Below are 7,401 nucleotides of genomic sequence, written 5' to 3'. Positions count from 1 at the left end.
GCTACGGACGTGGCTTCTCTCCAGTTAAGCAGGTCTAAATGTCTAACCCTCAAGCGTCCATCTTGATGTAGGATGAGCTCCTTTTTCCAGAAGTTCATCTCCAGCAAGACTAGGAGGTCAAGGTAAAGCAAAATGAAACTCCTTTGCAATAACTACCACTGTGAATCACAGTCCTCCTGCACTTACAGCTCATGGATGCCCTGAAAACTCCATGGCTCACTTCTCTTATCTGGCCCTAGCCAATACACTGTATTTGTTCAGGACTGTTCTCAAAGGGGCGCCTGGGTGGCTCAGTCCGTTGGGCATTCGACTTTGGCTCAGGTCATGACCTCACGGTTCGTGGGTTCGAGCCCCGCGTCGGGCTCTGTGCTGATGGCTCAGAGCCTGGAGCCTGCTTCAGATTCTGTATCTCTCTCTCTCTCTCTCTCACTCTCTCTCTCTCTCTCTCTCTCCCTGGCCCTCCCCAGCTCACACTCTCTCTCCCCCTCTCAAAAATAAAGTGAGATGTCCAGGGGGCCTTGCTGGAAAAGGGAGATGTGCAGGTGCCATTGGACATATCAGAACATCCCCCTGAATAACTGCTCAGAAGAGCCTAGGCTGGTGCTATCTATCAGGGAAGAGACAAAGACAGAGGGCCTTGGGAATCTAACAGGTGTTTTGTTCTAGATGGGTGCTAGCGTCAAAAGCGCTCGTCAGAAAGGTGTGGATGAGAGCTGCTGGCACTGCTCCTTCCCTTCCTTGTATCTGGTCTGTAGACATTCACCTTGAAACTCCTTTAAAAACCGTTATCTTAGGGGCACCTGGGTGGCTCAGTTGGTTAAGCGTCTGACACTTGATTTCGGCTCGTCATGAGTTCAAGCCCAGAGTTAGAGTCACTCTGCGCTGACAGTGCATACAGACCCTACTTGGGACTCTCTCTCCCCCTCTCCTGGTCCTCCCCTACTCTTGCAGGTGCACGCACGTGCTCTCTCTCTCTCTCTCTCAAAATAAACAAGTAAACTTTAAAAAAAAACAAAAACAAAACAAATACTTTTATCCAGGAGGAAAGCCAGATCCAGAACACCTGCACCAGGTGTTGTAGAAGTTTCAGAATCAAGGTTCTTTATGGTTGAGAATGACATTTTAGGTTTTTCTCTCACCTCTTTTTGTTTAAGTCAGAGCTGCCCCAGCCTCTTGAAGCAATGGCCTTTCACAACGTAAACACACGTTCCCACACCCACAAAAGAAAAGTCAGCCGGAATCTGGTTATTTATGAGAAATCTAGAAATAGGACTCTGAGTCACTGGAAGAAGGTAGAAACCTATCCGTTCAATTTTCTGACAAGAAAAAACAAAACAACAAAAACATCACTCTCTGAGCTTCATACTGCAGTCCTGCTTCGAAATTATTCTAGGAAGACAAAGCCAAATTATGGGCATCCAAGGACGTCCCAGCTAAACCAAAAAGAAAAGTAGGTGAGCAATGAACCTTATTAGCATGTGTCCTCCTGGGCTGATGACTGTCATTAGACTGCTAGAAGATGACATCATTTTCTCTAAGAGGCAGTCAGCTTGAAAATGTCAACTCTCTCGGTGAATTAATTCTTGCAGCTGCTTTATGTTGCCTTCTGCTCCTTGCTGAAAGAAACGGACATATTTCATTTCTGGGAACTGTCAGACATGTTGCTGTTTTAAATATTACATTTTAAGCCCAATCCAACCCGAACATATTGTGTTTGGAGAAGCCTGGTGGAAAAAACGTTGACTTCAATAAAGGAAAAGGCCAAGGTGTAACACTTGGTAATCTTATTTGAAAAGTAATCACTTTTTTGGGTTCAAATTGCTTCCATTTTATAATGGCCTTTTTTAAAAAAGACTCTTCTAGTATGAAGTTAATAGGAACTCTTGCACTACAATGATGTGGTCATAAAATATTCCTCCAGGGAGTCAAGGGTGGGAGTGAGGAGAAAGGAGGTAGATTTCAGAGCAGAGATAACCTACCTGCAAAACATCGCCCATCCCAAAGTCCTGGCCTCTGAATGAAGCTCTTTTTCACCTCACCAGCCACAGGAGGAAAAAAACAAATAGTACCATTTATTATTTTTTTTCAATAAACATTATTGAATGTTTATGGGTTTTTTTTTCAGTTCCTGTGCTGGGCACTGGGGAAATGATTGAAAGACATTTCTCATCTTGTTTTATTTTTTGTTATCTAAAAAAAAATTTTTTTTAACGTTTATTTATCTTTGAGACAGAGAGAGACAGAGCATGAACAGGGGAGGGTCAGAGAGAGGGAGACACAGAATCTGAAGCAGGCTCCAGGCTCTGAGCTGTCAGCACAGAGCCCAACACGGGGCTCGAACTCACAGACCCTGAGACCATGACCTGAGCCGAAGTCGGACGCTCAACCGCCTGAGCCACCCAGGCGCCCCTTCTCATCTTTAAGAGAGCTCCAAGTTCAGGGCCACCTGGGTGGCTCAGTCAGTTAAGCACCCAACTTGGTTTTGGCTCAGGTCATGATCTCATGGTTCATAAGTTGAAGCCCCACATCAGGCTCCACACTGACAGTGTGGAACCTGCTTGGGGTTTTCTCTCTCTCTCTCTCTTTTTCTATCCCTCCCATGCTCACTCTCTCTGTCTCTCTCAAAAATAAATAAATAAACTTAGAAAATGTTTTTTAAAAAAGAAGCTCCAAGTTCATTCGAGATATGGCAAGGGAAATAATAAAAGTTTAGAAGCTCCCTGAGAAAAAGAGATTCAGTGAGTGTTCTGAGAGTGAGTTTTAAAGGAAGATTATGCGTGTTTACAGATACACCTGCACCATCTTTTATGTAAGGGTGAGCGAGAGAAAATGGGGGAAAAAAAGACAAACAGAAAACTATCTTTAACAACTACATAGGCTTTCATAAATGAATAAAACTTTCATAAATGAATAAAACACCTGACCGTGGTGTCAGAAACCAAAAATAGCCTCGAAGTACCCCCAAAATATCTTCCCTGTTTTCTGTCTAATGTATGAAATACTTTGAGCTAGAAACAAATACGTTGTCTGTTTGTGTGCTTTTATTTTTTACAGAGAAAGAGAGACAATCTTAACACAGTCTCCACGCTCAGCCGTAGAGCCCAAGAATGAGCTTGATCTCACGACCCTGGGATCATGACCTGAGTCAAAATCAAGAGTCAGACACTCACCGGACTGAGCCATCCAGGTGGCCCTGGAAACAAATACTTTAAATCCACTGTTAGACTTGAAAACATGTACATCAATGATTTAAATAAACATGAAACTGTAACTGATTGATACACTACCGTCTTTCTGACAGTGAGTTTGCAGAGAGGTGATCGGGAAAGCATAATGCCTAAAGTAATAAGAAATGAACCAAATTAAGGGCTAGCAAAAGTGGTGTGTTTCCTTTCATGTTTTCATTCTCCATTGTTTTAATTTACGTGCAGCAAAATGCACGGAACTTAGGTGTGAGAGTTTGATGTTTCATGAATGCAAATACTCATACAGCTCACGTGTCCCCGTCAAGACCCAGAACATGTTCACCAGACCCACAGAGTTCCCTTCAGCCCTATTCCAGGCAATCTCCAGTGCCCTACTGCCAAAGGCAATCACTGTTCCAATCTATTTCACCATAGATTAGTACTGCCTGTGTCCTTAAGTTTTACATCAACAGAAATATTCTTTTTGCATCCTTGTTTCTGACATCTTTCACCCAGCACAACGTATCTACAATAGATTTCACACGGCACAATACATCTACATGTTATGAAAAGCAGGGGCTGCTTCCTGTGTCTTATTGAGCCGTAGTCTGTTGTATGCACATATCACAATCTGTCTCTCCAGATCTGCTGACGGACATTTTGGGTGTTTGCAATTTTCAGCCGTGATGAACAGAGAGCTATTCTCGCACAAGTCTTCTTGTGGATGTCTGTGTTCATTTCAACTGGGTAAATAAGGAGGAGTGAATCGCTGGGCTCTGAGGTCAATGTGGGTTTCAACATTTTTAGGGGGATTTATCATAAAAGTAGGAGCATTTAAACTTGACCTAAGGAGGAGGTAGAAAAGGAAGTAAGAGCCACCCAGGCTGTCAGAGGGGGGTGAGCCAAAGCAGGAGTCGAAAGGCAAAGGTCTGTGGAATGTGGGAAGGTGAATGGTCAGATGTGAATCATAAGGCAATGGAGGGCGTTCTTTCTGGCAAACAGCTCCTGGGATGTTTCCAAAGGCTCTGTTATTGTTAGCAGGGTCTTCAGCGTTTGAACTAATTACTGGAATTTCTGAAACTATTGCTAAGTTTCTCAGCAAATGCCATTGTTTCTGGGAAGCCTAAGAAAATAACAAGAATGAAGTCCTACCTCCGGTTCAAGTGGACCTGATTTGGTAGAATTAGTATCCAACTGGGAACTGGGTCCACACTGTCATCCAGACATCGTTTCCATTGTATCTTTTTTATTTTAGTCTTTGTTTATTTTTGAGAGAGATTGAACATGAGCATACCGGCGTGTGTGTAGATGGGGAGGGCAGAGAGGGAGACAGAGATCTGAAGCAGGCTCCTCACTGACAGCAGAGAGCCTGACGCGAGGCTTGAACTCACAAACCATGAGATCGTGACCTGAGCAGAAGCTGGATGTTTCACCGACTGGGCCACCCAGGCATCTCATCATTTCCCTTGCATCTTAAAAACAGGATCTGAAGGAAAACAGGTCATTCCCTAGTGGGACCCAGTCTCAGCCACTTTGATGGCACAAGCCAGTTCTCTGTCCTCTTCTGCACACTCAGATCTGCAGCTAAGAGCCGTTGTTAAATAAGACAGGCCAAGTTGCTGGCTGGAAATGTACACTGTTCAAATTCTATCAGTTCAGTCTATTTTGCCAAAGTCCCCTTTAAGTATATTATTAATTTCTTTAAATGGATTGGGATGCCTTTTTTTTTTTTTTTAGGTTTATTTATTTAAGCAATCCCTACACTCAATCTGGGTCTAAAAGTCACAACCTTGAGATTAAGAGCAGCAGAGTCTATTGACTGAGCCAACCACGAGCTCTTCAGTTGATTAGGATTCTTATATATTAGAGTTGATCATTACCAAGGAAAATGAGGGGCAACCGTGTGGCTCAGTCAGTTAAGCATCCAACTCTCGATTTTGGCTCAGGTCACGAGTTTGAGCCCCGTGTTGAGCTCTGCACTGACAGCAGGGAGCCTGCCTGGGATTTTCTCTCCCCTCCCCACCCCCTCCCAAAAGTGAATAAATATTTTTTTTTAAATAAAAATAAATTTTAAAAAAGGCAATGAGAGATTGCTGAATGATTTGAACTACTGTTCTTTGGTTTTTCTACCCAAAACATGGTACGTAATCAGGGACGGATAGCAGAGCCTTCTGGGTCTACATTATTTCCCGGCAGTCTACCAACTATTCTCCAAGAAAATAGATTTCCCAAACCACAACTCAACCCCGCCACCGCCCCCCCCCCAGGCCCTCTCAATAAGGACATATAAAAATCACAAAATTAAATACAGTGACAGCAATAACACACACAGAGACACTTCCTAGGACACGGACAGTCCACAACTGACCGTGTAGGTAAGAGTTCAGGGCTATTCCCACCTTTTCCTTCCAACGGGATCTCACGTGTCCATAGAACTCGGGTTATTTATACACAGGATCAGATAAACTGCTCTAGGTTACACTGCAGTTACGGGAAAAAAAGATCCCAGTGACATAAAAACAGAGGCTACTGCTCACTCCCGCTACCCACATGTGCTTGAGTGTCGAGGAAGGATAAGGAAGGAGGAGGCCCGGTATTTCTACCACCAACCATGTCTCCGGGGTCAGGCCCTGTAAGCTCTCTGAACTCAACTACTTTATCTACGGGATAAAAATACCGTGCTACATGATCTCTCAGACCCTCTCCAACACTGGGATTCTACAACACAGAGAGAAAAATCACCCAGTCACAAGAACACTCATCAAACAGGCACAGAGTCACTGGACAGAACCATGATTCGGCTGCTCCAATTATTTTGGTCATTGCCATGATCAATAATGTTCTCCGTGGCCTGATCAATTACGCCTCTGGCTGTGTGGATCATTAACGTGACTGAGGCACCCCGCCAGACCGTGCATGAACCATTCCAGTGTCTGTGGTCAGCCGAGGCTAGAGGGAAAAATGTCCAAGCGTCCCTCCGACTCGGGGGCTTTTTTTTCATGTGGTCTTGGTCCCCCTTTTATTTTTGAAATGGAAATGACTCACAGGGCCCCATGAGTAAAAGCAAACTAAGGACATGGAGGCAATATTCAACTCTGTAGTCTTAAAAAAAAAACAAAAACAAAAAAAAAACAAAACCTCCTCCCTGACTGACACCATATTAGGTACAAGAAAAACAAACTCTGAGTAAGACATTGCCCCAGCTTGGAGCGCCTGGGTGGCTCAGTCGGTTAAGCGTCCGACTTCGGATCAGGTCACGATCTCGGTGTCCGTGAGTTCGAGCTCCACGTCGGGCTCTGTGCTGACAGCTCAGAGCCTGGAGCCTGTTTCCGATTCTGTGTCTCCCTCTCTCTCTGACCCTCCCCCGTTCATGCTCTGTCTCTCTCTGTCTCAAAAATAAATAAACGTTAAAAAAAGTTAAAAAAAAAAAAAAAAAAAAAAGACTTTGCCCCAGTTCCCCTGACACGCACAGTCTACTAACGTAGGTCAGCAAAGAAACAATTATGCTGCCCTCAGAGACTGGCAATCCTGGTTCTCAGACCTTTGGATTCAGACTGAGTTACAGCCCTGGTTTTCCTGGCTCTCCAGCTGGCTCACGGCAGAGAGGTGAGACTTCTTGCCTTCCGTAACTGTGGGAGCCAATTCTGGTCAGTTTTATGTACTTCTCTCCAATTCAATCTGTATCTCTGGAGGCCTCTGATGCATACACCCTGTTAGCTGCTTCCAGACATGCTTTGAACAAGGCTTCTGTGCCTGAACAACTTTGGGGAAAGTTACATCCCGTTTCCCCTCTCTCTGCACCAGTGGGCATCAGGCAGCCAGCAGCTAAGAGTCGGGTTCAGGTGGATTTCATCTGACTCTTCACAAACTTGTACAAGAGAACGCTTTGAAATTCTCATAGGACTAATTTCTCATGGAACTTACTTTAGAAAATACTTGGCATGGGGTGCCGGGGTGGCTCAGTGGGTGAAGTGTGGACTCCCGGTTTTGGCTCAGGCCATGATCTCACGGCTTCTGACTTCGAGCCCCGCATCAGGCTCTGTGCTTGGGATTCTCGGTCTCCCTCCCTCTCTCTCTCTCTCTCTCTCTCTAAAGGAAATAAACAAACATTTTTTTAAAAAAATAAAAAATGAAACACGGATAATAAAAGTACCTCTTAAAGGCTCCTACAGGAAACCAAGTCAGAGAATGCACTACAGCTTGTAGCATAGGATGC

At 44.4% G+C, this 7,401-nt stretch overlaps 1 long non-coding RNA gene across 1 annotated transcript; it reads right to left on the bottom strand.

The window, feature by feature from the left end:
* Positions 1–416: 416 nt before the first annotated feature.
* LOC123384582 lies at positions 417–7,189 on the bottom strand. Its single transcript, XR_006595894.1, has 3 exons — positions 7,110–7,189; positions 1,980–2,034; positions 417–1,616 (listed from the first exon to the last, which is right to left on the bottom strand). It is a non-coding gene; the product is annotated as an uncharacterized LOC123384582 (long non-coding RNA).
* Positions 7,190–7,401: the final 212 nt, after the last annotated feature.

Source organism: Felis catus, chromosome A1 (genome assembly GCF_018350175.1).
Source record: "Felis catus isolate Fca126 chromosome A1, F.catus_Fca126_mat1.0, whole genome shotgun sequence".
Classification (NCBI taxonomy): Eukaryota; Metazoa; Chordata; class Mammalia; order Carnivora; family Felidae; genus Felis; species Felis catus.
This window is presented reverse-complemented; position numbering and strand designations above follow the sequence as displayed.